Source organism: Dermochelys coriacea, chromosome 9 (assembly GCF_009764565.3).
Source record: "Dermochelys coriacea isolate rDerCor1 chromosome 9, rDerCor1.pri.v4, whole genome shotgun sequence".
Classification (NCBI taxonomy): Eukaryota; Metazoa; Chordata; order Testudines; family Dermochelyidae; genus Dermochelys; species Dermochelys coriacea.
In genome coordinates, this window is record NC_050076.1 from 78,035,467 (window position 1) to 78,051,240 (window position 15,774).

At 38.9% G+C, this 15,774-nt stretch overlaps 1 protein-coding gene across 9 annotated transcripts in view; it reads left to right on the plus strand.

Annotated features, from left to right (window-relative positions):
* Positions 1-15,774, plus strand: part of LOC119861011 (fibronectin type-III domain-containing protein 3A-like) — an 87,505-nt gene that overhangs the window by 2,892 nt on the left and 68,839 nt on the right. For 2 of the 9 annotated variants that reach the window (XM_038415341.2, XM_038415342.2), the window contains exon 2: positions 12,183-12,261. The exons of the other annotated variants lie outside the window; for them this stretch is intronic. The gene's annotated coding sequence lies outside the window, so the exon portion shown is untranslated. The remainder of the gene's footprint in view (positions 1-12,182; positions 12,262-15,774) is intronic. 9 annotated transcript variants of the gene reach the window in all.

The following is a 15,774-nucleotide window of genomic DNA, read 5'->3' on the forward strand; positions in this document are numbered from 1 at the left end:
ATTTTAAAGTGGTTTGGGGGTTTTTTGTTTTGTTTTTTTGGAGGGGGTAACATTTTGTATTCTGTTGACTGTGTGTGGGTCTGTCAATATTAATACCACTCTTTATCTATTTTTTGGAAAAGTTTTGATGAGACCTTTAAAACCCAAATCCTTTCTGCACTATGTAGACAGTAAAAATTCCAGTGCACTTTTCATAAGAGAATTTGTCCTGTTGGCCTTGGCAATGCTCTCCCCCCGCTCCCGCGGTAAACTCCCACCTATTTTGTACAGTCACTGCATTTCAGTTGTACTATGTGTTCCTATAGCATATGGTTGTCTGTATACACATTGCTTGAAAAATATTTTGGAATTCTTCTTGATAAAACATTGTATCTAAACAAAAATATGCATTTGTTTTAAGTTCAGAAAACTGGAACTCTAATACAACCATTATTTAGTGACCCTGTGATTCATGAACTTAGAAAACTTAAAGTCAACTACAAAAAATACATTTGGAATGAAAAGTTCTGGGGATACTTTTCTGTAACATAAATACTTAATTCCACGTAATTAAGGGAGACTTAAAAATATGCCTCTGAAAGGAGGTGTGTGTCCTCATATTAATAAGGTTATGATGTAATCTTAGAGACTTCAGAAGGGAATCTTTATTTTAATGATTATGAATACCAATACCAGGTCTCTGAATCAAATTATTGCTACTAGAAAATATAATGTAATTGTTGCAAAATTCCAAGTCCTGTTAATACTAGCAAAATAACTTCAGATTTTTCCTTTCACTTGTTTTCTAGTATGCAATATAAGGCAAATTCTGATTAAGTTTGCCCAGGTCAAGATGGTTAGTTTTCAGCTGTTATCTTTACTGCAAGCCAGATCTTAACTGAAAAGTTTTGGATTCCTGAGTGAGGAGCACACACTGAACTCTTTATTACATTCTTGAAGAGCTTATTGTAAAAGCAGCGATAATTTATTCTTTCAGTGGTGCTAACACAATCCTTTCTGTGTATCGACCAGCATAGACAGACCACTGGCTCGGAGCCCTTAGTCTATTTCCAGTCTTAATGTAAATCTACTATTGTTCTGTCTCTCTTGGATTGATATAGAAGCTGCCTCAGTTTTCTGAGGATTCATTTTTTTCAGTATTTAGATCTGGATCTTAATCAGTATATCTGACTAAAATTAACTTTTTTTTAGAAAATCATATTAGTAATCCAGCATTTGCAAAGACCTTGAAGTGCTTTGACTCTCATCATATACATAAGGGCAAGGAAGTTTTAATCTTTTAACATACATACTCTTTGGAGGTTGGAACTTGCTGCCAGATCCATCGCTTTATTTTATTCCAAGTAAGAAGCAGTTTCTTGTTTTGTAGACTAACCTGAGTTAGATAGTTTTAAATTTAAAAGGACTTGGTTAGACTTCATTAGATACTTCTGAAAGGGCACTGTCAACTTTGGTATAGTACTTAATTTTGGTTCTATTTTTCTTAACAACTGTATCCATTGACATTTGTTGAATACTCTTCCCCTATCTTGAATGTAACATGTCTGCTTTTAAAAGCTTCAATGAATGCAGTACCTTCTATTGGAAAGCTTTTAGTAGAGTAATTTTTGTAGTTATATTTTAGTTTGTAGCTATTGAGCTAGCACAAAGAACACATTTTCTAGGCCACACAAGTAGAGAAATAGTTGATTTTTCTTTACATTCCCTATCAGATAAAATATTTTCAAGGTAATTCAAATTTGAAGAAATTTGCTTTTACTTTATCAATTGATTTTTAATCTTTTCCAGTTTTTTAATAATCGGACAGCATCTTTAATGACTGGGGCCTTAATTTCCAAAGAATACATTATTCACTAGAACATCTTAATTACTTGGAAGTTATTTTTTAATACTTACATAATACTGAAACTCTTAGCTTCATAATTGAGCTCTTAACATGGACACTATGCTATTAAATGTATGTTATGTATTTTTATATATACACAAACACAAGGTTGTAGTGTCATTCTGTAACTAAATATAACTTATACTCCCGTGGGAATTCTGTGCCAAAAAAATTAAAAATTCTGTGCACGATATTTTAAAATTCTGCATATTTTATTTGTCAAAATAACACGATATAATCATGCCACTTTCAGTTATTTTGATAATTAATTTCAAAATACCTGTCAGCAAGTGTATGTGTAACAATACAGATAACAAACAAGATTCAGGAAATGTGGTTTGACAAATAGATTCCTTACTAGGCGTATTAGTACATCTATATGGCTCCACAGAACACATGGCAATATTCATATTTCCATTATGTCAAGCACAAAAAACTTTAAGGGTGTGTCTACACAGCAAATAAAATAATGTCTGGCCTGTGCTAGCCGACTTGGGGCTCGAGATGCGGGGTTGTTTCATTGCTGTGCAGACATATGGGCTCAGACTAGAAACAGAGCTTTGGGACTTTCCCACTCTGCAGGGCCCTAGAGCCTGAGCTCCAGCCCAGTACAGTCTGGGTGCAGCTGGTTGGGGCTTGGTGGGGTGGGGGGTTTGACTGCAAGGGTAAAGGTCCAGATGTAGGGGGCTAGGAGTTAATGGGAAGGTCTGGATGTATGGAGATTGGGCAGATGCGGGGACAGCTCCCTACACAGTGATTCCATCCTCCCATGGCTGGGGAGTGAGGGTGGCAGGAAGCAGGATGTGTGTGTATGCAGGTATGCGGTGCTTTCTGCAGCCATTGGAGGTTCCTCGGTGTGGGTTTGACCCACCCCGGGGAAGAGGAAGCCCCATCCCCCCCTCCAGCCAGCCAGGACTAGCAGCTGGAGCCTGGCGCAGGGTAGGAACCACCAGGTGAAACATGCCCTGCCATTCCACAGCTCCAAGTGCAACTCAGTAGCGAACGAGGGACAAAGTTTCGCACACATGTCCAGCCCCACCCCCCGAGGAGGTGATTTACGTCTCCCATAGCTGCTCTTGACGTGCCTGCTCAGGACCGCTGCCCAGAATGGGTGTTTAAATCAATTATTCTGCAGGGAAAGAGTAAAATCTGAGGGGGACATTCATTCTGCGCTTGTGCAGTGGTGCAGAATTTCCCCAAGAGTAAACTTAAGACTGCCTGGGTACTGAGCGTCATACACAATTTGGCTGGCCTTGGAATTTATTTGCTGGTCTTAATAGAGTTGATCATTGGGTGCTCTGTGATGCCTTTCACCTGTTCTACCAAATGTGTGCAATGTTTCATGTCCTTTTTTGATGTCAGGAAGTCTTCAGAGGGCTACTTTCATCTTAATTTTACGTAAGGAAAACCTGAAGTACATTATAGTTGTGAGTTGCCCAGTTGAGCTTGCACTGTTAAAATCAATAGGCACAAGACCAAGTCAATGGTGAATTAATGGTAATCGGAAATAGGACCCTTCTAGTCTTATGCCCTGTTCTGTTCTGTGAATCTTAGTCTTCCTGATCATATGGAGCTGACAGTTTTCTTCTTCAAGTTGTTTAGTAACATTTTAAAGTGAAAGAATGTAAATGAGTGTCAAAATTTTTAAATTTGGGACTTGAATATTTCTTATTTGGAAGAAACTTGGATGAGTTATGATCCAACGAGTATATAGAAAAAAACATAACATTAAACACTGATAAATGGAGAAGATGAAAGAAAAGGGCATTAAATGTTTCTATGTAAACATTGATTCAATAGTTAATAAGTTTAGAAACTGTTTTAATAGACTTTTTTTCAATCAGCATTGTGACTGACAGAATAGATATCAACGGTTTAATTAGGAGCAGTGTGGACTTACCTTGTTTATGTTGGCATTAGGTTCACACGCTTTCTTTGCTACCTGGTGTTATCTTACTGGAGACTTGCATAAGTGGCATGTGGATACAAAAAAAAAGTTAATATACAGCAAAAACTATTTACCTGCCTAAAACAGAATATGTGCTGACACACAACAAGGAAATATTTAGTCCTAATCAATAATAATATATCGATCAAATAACTAACTAGGTGACATTTCAGATTAAAAAAAATATATATTTCTAAATAGCTTTGAGATTGAAGGTTCCGATCAAGTTTAAAAATAAAGATGAATCTGCATAAACTGAATTCTGTTTTATGTCCAGTTTTTCTACCTGCAGCAGGGTTTCTTTATTAAAACAGTCCAAACAATGAAAAGCTAAAGATTCTCATGGGTTGCTTTCTCTTATTTATAACTCCATAAGATCCCTGAAGAAATTACAATAATTGTTTCATGAAAAATCTGTAGTATTGGAAAAGTATTTAGAGATTTTTCTGTCTCTTTTAATTTTAGCTTGAGATGAGGATAAGCTGTATGGGCCACAGTTCTGGGAACCAGTGAGCTAGAGTAATTTTTTTTTTTTAATGGGTGGAAAATAAGTGCAGCATAAAACGTTTTTGTGAAATGCAGAAGAGCTTTCTGATGTATAGATGTACACTGTGTAATTTCTTAACTCTTCCTGGAAAGTTGAAAGGAGTATGTCTTGAATCTGTCATCTAATGTTTGCTGTGGGGTCTGAATCTAATTAACTGTTCTAATAATTATAAGCACAGAAATGGATAATGATGGGAGAAGAAGACACTTGTAGAAATGCTATACAAATTAACATCCACCAAAAAGCCATAGAGCTATATGCTCTTATGTATCACCACTTGTAAACACTCTACCCTTTGATATGTTTTCAAGCACTTTTATTTGGTATATAGTGTTGGCTGCAAACAGCATACAGTGATGCATTTTATTCTCTTGGCTAGTACAATTGTATGATTTTCCTCCTCTCCCCAGCTCCAGACACACACTTTTTTTCTTGCATACAATGAACTTGCATCTTTCAGTAAGGTATAACAGCTACTACATGCTGTTTGTTAAAGTGAAATACCGGCAAACAAAGTTGCTGTTGTGATAGTCAAAGTATGATAGTCTTTTTGTTTCATTTTCAGTTCTTGATACATATTTGTGTTTTTGCTGAGTTAGTATTTCTTGAGACTTGTAGAATGGCTACACATCAAAGCCACATTTCATACTTTGTGACATGCCATTTTGATCTTTGTAAAGTGCTACTGCTCTGGGAAGATTCAATGAGCAATCAGTATAATTTGTTTCATTACCTTCCAAAGCAGTAGATGGAACTGGAGAGAGAACACAAGTTGGCTCATGGAGGAAGAGAGTGGTAGGTTGCAGGAAAACTGGAAGATAAATAAAAAGCAGACATCTGGGAAGGGGTACTTCTGTTATAGAGAATAGTTAACTTCTCCCATAAAATGAATAGGTGGTTGTATAGGGAGAGGGCCATCTTGAAACACCCACAAAAGAGATTTTTGTATGCTAAGAACTCTTTGGTAGCCATGCCTTGGTATGCTGTCCTTGAACTAGGTAGTTATTACTTCGTCAGGCGAAAGACATTTGTTAAACCAGATGTTAAGCTGACTGTTATAAATAAAGTAACATAATGATTATACGTATCTACTGCTATTTAATGCCCTACAGCAAATATCTTCAACACTGATAGCTCTATAAAAGGGGTTTGTTTGTTTGTCTCTGCCTTGTGGAGGTTTAAGTGAAGTCAGCTACTTCCTTAATCTGTACTGTAAATGTATTGCTCTAATTAGGATTACTGAAGGACTGTGTTACTGTAGTTATTTGAAAGAACAGGAATCAGGTAGCATTTAATATTTACAAAGATATAAGGCTATAAAGGTTGTGGTTTTTTATTTGTTTTACCAACCAGAGATTCTAAATATTAAGTAGAGTGGATTTAAAAAAAAGTACAAAAGTGTGAATTCAAATCTATTTATTTATGTTACTAATTCTTTCCTTTCTTCCCATTGATAGTCTTAAATGGTTGTGCACTGACATTATCTAAAAGGTTTCTCCAGCCATGGAAATTGTTAAAACATGGAACATCTATGAAAATGAACTTGTATGGGTACAACAACAAATAGTAATACTTTTGCTATCTGAGGCATAGGTATCTTAAATACAGATTTAAGATTTTGTATAACTAACCTATTAAACATTAGGTTTGAACCGCAGCAACCCCAATTTTTCTGCACAACACTCTCGATTCCTAGCACTCAATCTTTACCAGAGTGGAAAGAGAAACAAAAATCAGTCATTGCTAAGGATAAGATTTTGTCATGAAGGTCACAGAAGTTATGGATTCCGTGACTTTGAGACCTCCGTGACGTGTTCAGCTGGGACTGGAGCTGTCAGCCAGTGGGAGCCCAAGAGCTCCGAGCTACTGGCCCCAGGGCTCTCAGCCAATGTGGGTGGCGGGGGCCCTGGAGCTGTCATCCATTGTGTCAACCTCCCTTACCCCACCCTTAGCAGGACTCTGGCTCTCAGTCCCCCCCACCACACCACCCCTGCAGGGCTCCTCCTTCCCCTCCCTCTCCCGTTACCTTTTAGTAAGAGTCCACAATCAGGTTGCAGGCTTCTGTGAATTTTTGTTCATTGCCCATGACCTGTCTGTGACTTTTACTAAAAATAACTGACTTAATCTTGGTCATTGTCAAGAATATTTTCCCTTTCTGGTGATTTTAAGAAAAGCGGATAAAGAATAGAGGTTTCAAGTGGGACATACTCAATCAAAATTGGGAAAGCTTTCACACTTCATAAATCTGTCCTATGTACTGTTAGATTTAGGGCTTCCCTTCACACAAAGTTGCACTGATTTAACTAAAGTTATGACTACATGATGTGAGAGCATCCACAAACAAAGCTGAACCAGTTTAACTAAGTCATTTTAACATTATACCTTTTAGTTATTGTGTGTGTAGACAAGTGGTTCCCAAACTTGTTCCACTGCTTGTGCAGGGAAAGCCCCTGGCAGGCCAGGCCGGTTTGTTTACCTGCCGTGTCTGCAGGTTCGGCCGATCATGGCTCCCAGTGGCCGCGGTTCGCTGCTCCAGGACGATGGGAGCTGCTGGAAGCAGTGCAGGCCGAGGGATGTACAGGCTGCCACTTCCAGCTGCTCCCGTTGGCCTGGAGTAGCAAACTGCGCCCCCTGGGAGCCGTGATTGGCCGAACCTGTGGACGTGGCAGGTAAACAAACAGGCCCGCCCCGCCCCGGGCTTTCTCAGCACAAGCAGCGGAACAAATTTGGGAACCACTGGTGTAGAGAGCAAGCCTTAAACTGACTTGCTGGGCAATCAAACTGGGACATGATAGTTTAAATATCCTTTGGAGGTTTAGTAAAAAGGTGTGTTTTTGTTTTTTCCTTGTTTTGGTGTAGCAAGGCAGTAAACACTAAGATTTCTCTTAATTTGCACCAAGGCCTGTAATTTTTTTTATTTGAAGCATGAAACTAAAGCAAAGCATGCTTTGTAAATGAGTTCTTACACTGGAAAAGTTTGCATCTGAATCATAAATTGACAGTCTAGACAAAGCACATTTCTGATTCCCATAAGCAGACTGACTCAGAGCTAGCGGAAAACAACTTTTGCTTTTTTAGTGCAGATGGAGGCCTGAAAACAAACTCCTGATTGTATTAAAGCTGTGAAGCCCTGTATTTACTACTGTTTTGTTGGGTTGGAAAAGAAGTGACTGGTCTCACCAGTTTCTTAATAGAGAACCTTTCCTGGGATATGATTTTTAATGATCTGTATGTTTCATTGTTCCCTATTAGACTGCTGCTTCTCTTTGTTCACTTTTTATTGAGTTAACATATTTGACAGTTTCATCTGAAAGCATTTTCAAAAGTTTCTTGTCCTGTAACTTTTTAATCCTCAAATACTCAACCCAAATTAATATCCTCCTTAAAGTAGACTTAAATCAGCTACTTTGTGGACTTGAATGTGTTACCTTGCCACTTGGGTTTTCAAATTAACCACTCATTAGTGCAGGAGAAACCCTCAGAAGCACTTCCATGTCTTTTCTGTACAATGGGCTAGTCTGAATAGACATACTCATTACCTTGAGACTGTTTCCAGGCTTAATAAGCAATATATTGGGTTGTTTAGTTTCAGACAAAAGACTACCTCTTCCCCAGGTACTAAAGAAAGAACTGGTAGCTCTCTGAGTGAGCAGCACTTGGTTCTTCTGAATGCAAATTACCTTAGAAAGGATTCAGTTTTACCTGTGTTTCTAATGAAAAAATTCACTCTTTTTCCCATTTAAGGTCAAATTTTTCAAACATGGGTGTTTAAAGTTAGTTACCTATGTTAGTATCCTGGAGTTCAGAAATTCTAAGCACATGCAGCTCCTATTGAGATCTCATAAGGGATCAGCATTCATCCAAACATTTTGCTTTTGCTGCAGAAACCTGTAGCCTCTGGAAGAGGTTAAAAACCTGCTGCTTTTTTGGTGACTGAATAAGGTCTGACGTGTTACTGTTGTTTGTATTGGGATAGCAGTCATGGACTGAGATCCTCTTGTGCTAGGCACTGTAGAAACACATGACAAAAAGACTGTCCTTACCCCAAAGAGCTTACAGTCTTGTCTGTCTAGAGTTGCTTTAATTTTAGGTGCAAAGCATTCAGCCTAACAGTTTTCTAAGTGTTCTCAGCCAATGCTGTGTTCATGGTTTCAGCTGTTGTGGAAGTCTTTTACAGACATTTTCACAGTCTTTGTTCCCTATTTGCTGGGTTCTTCATTCTCACCTTCTGTCTCTAGCAATGGCTCTGTCTTTGTGACGTAAATCTGCAGTTTTCTAGCCCAAGTCATTCATTTGCTTATCTTTGGACAGTTTTGTCTGTTTTTCCTGCAATTCTTAAGGCCATTTTTTCAGATTTAGATATGAGATATATATGTAGGATTTCAAAGTACAGTGTTAACATACAAATAAAATGGATTCCTTCAGGCCCTAAACATCCAGAGCAATGCTTTGAGATCTAATTAGCCTATTTTTACATAAGAAATTACCTTTAATTGTGTTAAATAAGTTTAATGTACTAAGTGTTAAAGAATTCATGCTTTATAGCTTCAGGACAGCATTAACTGAACAAGTTAGCTGATGCCAAAACACCTTGTATTTCCAGCAAGTGGAAAGAAACAGACTATTGTGCATTCATCTGTTTAAACACACACACACACACACACACACACCCCCCCCCCAACAAAAAACACCTGTAGGTGGAACACATCTTAATCCCATTGCTCCTTGTAGCTGGAGAATTAAACACTCTAAGAGCCCAATTCTTCAAGGAGTAGGGTATCCTTAATTCCTGTTGACCTAAGTGGGAATAGTGCATTTCAGAAGCCACTTGGCTCCTTCATAGTATTGTGCTCTAAGGATGGGCTCCACAAAGGTACTTAAGGACCTAAATCCCATTTTCAGATACCACTACGACCCATAAAATTCCCTCTTGGCTGCCTCCTAACCCTACAAGTACCTAAAGTCTCTTGGTGCCTAATTTTTTTCCTCTGGGCATCCATGCTGCAGTCGGGGTGAAAGTAAGTCTAGGGACTTACCGGTACAGGGCTGGGCTGGGGCTGGCTTTGGGCCCCGGAAGGGGCAGGGCAGGGGGAGGTCAGAGCCAGCCCCGGCCCACCCTGTACCAGCAAAGTGCCTCCTTCCTCCTCCCTGGGGTAACAGTGGCAGCAAGGGGCTCTGGCAGTGGTTTAAAGGGCCCTGGGTGGTAGCGGCGGCCGAGCCCTTGACCCTTTTAAATCATCCCCGGAGCCCTGCCGTCGTTTGCCCCAGGCCCTTTAAATCGTCCCCAGAGCCTGCCAGAGCCCTGGGGAAGCAGCGGTGGGGCTCCGGGGATGATTTAAAGGGCCCAGGGAGCCGCTGCTGGGAACTGCAGGCCCTTTAAATTGCGCCTGGGGAAGCTGTTCCACCCCGGTACGGCACACTGGCTCTTGGTGGTACGCCGTACCGGGGTATACCGGTTTACTTTCACCTCTGGCTGCAGTCTCACTATAGGTGCCTGGGCACCTATCTCCTGCCTAAACCCCAGAGCGATTCATAAACTGGGAAAGATAGGCGTTTGGCTGCCCAAGTCTTGTGCAGGGGCCTGATCCGGTAGGCAGCCTCTGAGTATGCCTAGCAGATTGGACTCCTCAGACAAAGTCATACAAAACAGGTGGAGGCGGAGGACAGAGGAGGAGCTCCCATATAATGTTTAGCCTAGTGGATAAGATTCCCACCTAGGATGTGGGAGACTCCTAGTTCAAGTTTCTTCTCCTCCTGAGAAGAAGGGATTTGAACAGGGATCTGCTATCTTTCAGATGAGTGCTCTAACCACTAGACTAGTCATTCTAACTCTTTCTCTGGCCTAAATAATACTTAAGTATTCCATTGTTCAATAAAGTGGAACAACTTCAATAGAAGAGAGGGACCTCAGAGAAGTCACATCAGAGTACTCCATAGCCTAATGCAGAGGTTCCCAAACTTGTTCCATCGCATGTGTGGGGAAAGCCCCTGGTGGGCTGGGCCGGTTTGTTTACCTGCTGCGTCCGCAGGTTTGGCTGATTGCAGCTCCCAGTGGCCGCGTTCGCTGCTCCAGGCCAATGGGAGCTGCCAGAAGCGGTGCAGGCCGAGGGATGTGCTGGCCACTGCTTCCAGTTAGGAAGTTAGGTGCATGCAATATAATAGATGTTCGTATTATATAAGTTGTATATATGAGCCTGATGCTAAGTAAATAACCATTTAGTTAAAATATAACTAATGGGGATGATCCTTGATGTTGCAAAGGTATGGCCAGTCAACTGACCACCTAAATCTAACTTAAAAAAAAAATCTAATAAGCTTCCGGCATCAGCTTGCATCTGTGCCTCATTTCCCCATCTGTTGATGGTACTTCCATTGTAAATCACTTTGAGATCTACTGGTCAAAAGCAATGTTAACTAGCTTTTATTTACTTAATCCCTGCATAGGTTTATAAATTGCTTCAGTAAAAGGATTACCCTTTGAATCCATATGATTGAAAATTAATTTCCTTGGATTGGAGCTCTCAAAGTGTCAAGGACATATTATAAATGCAAGGGAGTCTTCCTAGTACCAAAGCCATTGCTGATGTTGTTTCTCTGGTCCTGTCTACGCTATAGGGAAATCAAGTTAACGAAAACAGCTTTTAAACATATTTCTTTCCAGAACGGTGCCAACACAACTTTTATTTTTGTACAAAGTCTGGAACATGGCCCATGAAAGGATTTGTAACACAATCCTTCTTTTTGTATATTACCTGGGGAAACTGTTTTTTGGAAGAACCATTAAAAAGCAACAACAGAAGTTTCTCTATGCTGTTGTGGTTTTCTGCATCTCCAGGTACTCTATTTGTTTAAAAGCCTCCAACAAAAGAATGTTCATAATTGCTATCTTGGATATGCTTCTGAGCAGTAGCACTTCCTATATGACTGCAGCAGCAGTAGAACTCTCAAACTATGGCCAGCATGTGTTTCATATAGCTTCTGGTACTGTCGCATGGAAAGTAATTCTGCACAGGAGCATCTTGCAGGTAGTACTAACATAAATCACTGTGGCATTCTGCTGCTTATTTGGGTATTAAAGGAGGATGAGAATAAGTTAAACAGCAGGGTTCCTACGAGAATGTACTTAATATAAAGCTGTGTAGTCTCTTTTGTAAAGAATCTTATATTCTGTCTCTGGAGTTAACTTTTTCCTTTTTTCCTAACACTGAGGTCTCCCAGCCTGAGAACACAGGCCTAAATTATACAGTATTTTTTCCAGTTGTAAATATAGAAAATGTTTGACTGTACCTACTTGTTGGGTAAGCCCTAAAGAATATTTTCTTTGTCTGTCAATTCAACTTGTGGTGCCTTTTTGGCTAGAAGCCAAACTTTATACAAGACAGGGTATAGAAAAATTCACTTTGGTATCATTCTGAATTATTTCCAAAGATTTAGTAAAAACATAAGAGCTTTGAACAAATTAGTGTTATGGAGAGGTGGTGGTTTCTTCAGAACTAAAATTGTAACTAAGCTTCTGTTAAAAGCCTGATTTTTAACACCCTCTCTAATTTTGCCATAAATAAACCAATCTGCCTAAAACTTCTCATGTGTGGTCTTGTGGCACAGGAGAAATATTTTAAAATTGGAATGATACAACAGAGTGTCTGAGATCTGACTGATGATTGAAAAACTGGGAATGTATTGCAGTTTGTGAAATGTTTTCTATCTCAAAATAGCCAGCTCTGTAGTAACTCTGAATTTCTTCTTTTGTTCTCACTGAAGACTGATTTTTGCCTTTTTTTTTTTTTCTTCTTTTTTTTAAGTTTGGAGTTGTTCCATGGCTTGGACAGGTGTGGGGTGTTTGAACCTGTAAACTCCAGAGGTCATAAACTCTGCTGGCAGGTAATACTAGATTTAAGGTATTCAGAAGTCAGGACGCCTCAGTAGAAATTGGCAGGGTGTCCTGTAGAGTCCCAAAGCAAGTCAGGAAACCCCAGCTCTTTGTCTGCCTCAAATGTAGCAATTTCATCTACATAAAATTTTCACATGTCAAAGTTTATAAGAAGCTTTTATCCAAAAAAAAAAATAAAAAGCTCTAACAGTCTTTAAATTCGTTCTAATATACATGATAAATTATTGGGAATGGAGGAAACACATTGGAAAATCAGAAATATAAAATATTGCACACCAAAAAATCAGAAATATCTAGAAAATCTGGAAGTATTTGAGGTACCAATCCCAGGTATCTCTGACCCCTTAGAAAATTTGGCCTTTTGATTTTTTTCATCCAGATTCCAGCTACCTAAGAAACTCTACTATCTAAATGTAAATTGTAGTTTCCCTGCTTTTAATTAAGGATTGCAGACGTTATTTTCCTCACCCCTGTTGCAGCCCAGAGACCGCATCCTGCTTATTCCCATCCACCCGTGATCCATGCAAGACCCAGTCCATGTCCTCCACTACTCAAGGAGCTAGATACTTCATTAGCCTCCCAATAGGTTAGAGTTGCCACATTACAAATAAAGACTGGAGTTTAAACTCCATTCTCACAGCTATCTGGATGTAAAAGTGACAGATTTTCTTTCTTTCCTTCTCACCATAACTTTACTCAAGACAAAGCGGAGATAAATACCATATCATTATTTAAATCAAGATCTGATGTCTGTTTAAAAGCTAGGTTCTTGTTCCATCTGAAATTAAGGGCGTGGTGAAAGAATTACTGGATGAAATTCTATGGCCTGTTACTCGAGATCAAACTAGATGATCATAATGGCCTCATCTAGCCTTAATCTATGAATTCATATGCACAACATGAAAGAATTAGTGTCTCACTTAGTGGGGCTGTTCTGCAGGGAAATGGAAGACAAGTGGCAATGAAAGGGCAGAGTTATTGTTGGTGGGTGAATTCAAATGAGTATTTCTTGGTTGGCACATTTGAAGTACATTTAAATTGCTCTTCTTTTTTTTTTTTTTTTTTTTTTTTAAAAGACAGGAAATTCAAAGTTAGGGATAAAAACAAAACGTATTAACTATAATCTAAGATGTATACAGATCACTCTAGCAATCTATGTAGTATTGTAATTAATTTTTCACTGTTTATGCATCCTGTTTAGCTTCTGCTCATTGCTTTATTTGCATAGTTAAATTTGATTTGTTTAATCATGCTCATTTCTTGAGACTTATGCTTTAATAGGAAATCTCTTTACTTTTTCAGAAATTTGTTTTTAGTGTTTGTGAAAAATCTTCTGCAGATCCTAAATGTTGGGTCTGAATTATCTAGCATCTCATTTTAAATATAATTTGAAGTGCTTGAAAAGTTTGACACCTATTAGACAGAGCCAACATGAAAGATTTGAGGGTGGCCTTTTATTAGTGAGGTCCTGGGCCAACATTGTTGTTTCTTTACAAAATAAAAATCACAATGGATCACATGAGACTATGTATATGTGTGTAGAATTGTATTGCTTATTGCCAATAACGTTAAGTCTGCTGAGACCCACTGGAACACAGTTCCATGGTTTTCTCAAGGACATGTGGTGCCCTTCTGGGGAGACTTTTGGGTATTGGGAAAATATTTTGATGTGAGTCCTAGTCACTGGGTCTAAAATGTATTAAATCCAGAAATAAATACTGATATAGCATCTGAGTCCAACAAAAGGCAATTTATATTTTTTTGTTTATACAAGACTAGAGGAAAAAAATCCATACAGACATTGAGTATAAACAACCTTTTTTCCTTGGAATATGCTAATTTGCTTTCTCTTCCTTCCCTGTCCAATTACATTAAAGTAAATACTGTTACTAATTAAGAGCCTTGTACATGCTGAATTCTTACTTCAGGTGTTAAGATAAAAGTAGACTACTCAAAAGTAGCATGAATGTTCATAAAAATTAGTAAAATTATTTCTATCAGGAAAAATCTGATTCAAAATACAGTACCAGCCCTGATAAAACAGCTGTCAAAAAAAGCACTGCTGCTTTTCTGTGGAGTGTTTTTCCCAATTTGTTTTATTAGTTGTCACTTCTTTTCATGCAAAACTGACTGTTCTACTTTCTTTAGACCATTAAGCTGTGAATATAAATGACTGGATTTTCTCTGCTTTTACAAGTCTGCCTATGATTTTATAATATCCACATTGCTTTTCCTAGGAGATTTATTTCACTATAAACTTGTTAATTGTTGTAAATTGTTGCCATGCTGTTGGTGTGTTATACCAGTTGTGAACTTTTTTATATGTTGAAAACAAATACAAGTTTTTGCATAAAATAAGAGGTGTAATATCTTGTCAAGGAAAACTAATAATGACTTCATATCTTAGCTTCTTGTTTTGATGGCATTTCCATTATACAATCCCAATGGATATAGTTTTAACAACTTACTTGGCAAAAGACTGATTTTTTTTTTCCCCTTAATCTTAAACACTACCTATTAAGCTTAGATACCATCTGTTAACTGATATTTACCATTTCCTGTATATTAATATTGCATATACATTTTTTACTTTTTGATTGAAGTAAAATATATTTAAAAACTTTTTTTTAATTTTTTTTACAAAATGTTCTTAAGTAAAGAATTCCATAGTTGAGGAAATAATATCTAGTGTAGGGGTTCTCAAACTTCATTGCACTGGAACACCCTTCTGACAATGAAAATTACTACATGACCCCAGGCCGGCGGACCAAAGTCTGAGCCCTGCTGCCGGGCTGGCGGGTCGGGACACAAAGCTAAAGCCCTAGAGCTTCAGCCCTGGTGGGAGGCCTGTAACCTGAGCCTCAGCACCCGGGGCTGAAGCCCTTGGGCTTCGGCTTCAGGCCTGGGTAGTGGGGCTTGGGCTTTGGTCCCGAGGCCCAACTAGTCCTAAATGCTAGCTCTGGCGACACCATTAAAATGGGGTCCTGACCCAGTTTGAGAACCGCTGATCTAGTGTCACTTCACTGCTATCCATTTCTTGTTATCTGTGTGGTTGCTACATTTTCCTGTTTATATAGCCCCCCCTCACTCCCACCTCGCGCACACACTTTCGGACTCCTTGTGTTCATTAAAGCATTTGGTAATACTGAGCCAGAGTCGGTGGGAATCCATAATAATTGTAGCAGCGTGTTAGAGGGAGCAAGAGAGAAGGGAAGGCTGGTGTTTCAGCCGTCACAGTCTCTGCATTTTCCCTATATCTGGAAGTGAGGTCAGTCACAATGCTACATGCATCCAATGAAGTGGGTTGTAACCCATGAAAGCTTATGCCCAAATAAATTTTAGTCTCTAAAGTGCCACAAGTACTCCTCGTTCTTAATGTTATATACCGTATTTGTTTTGTGGGAAGCTAGTCATATAGACTTCTCTCTGTTTTTCTTAGAAGACTTTGTAATAGAGACTGCCTATGGAAAATGTTGCTTTCTTTTGTAACTTTTCTTTTTAAA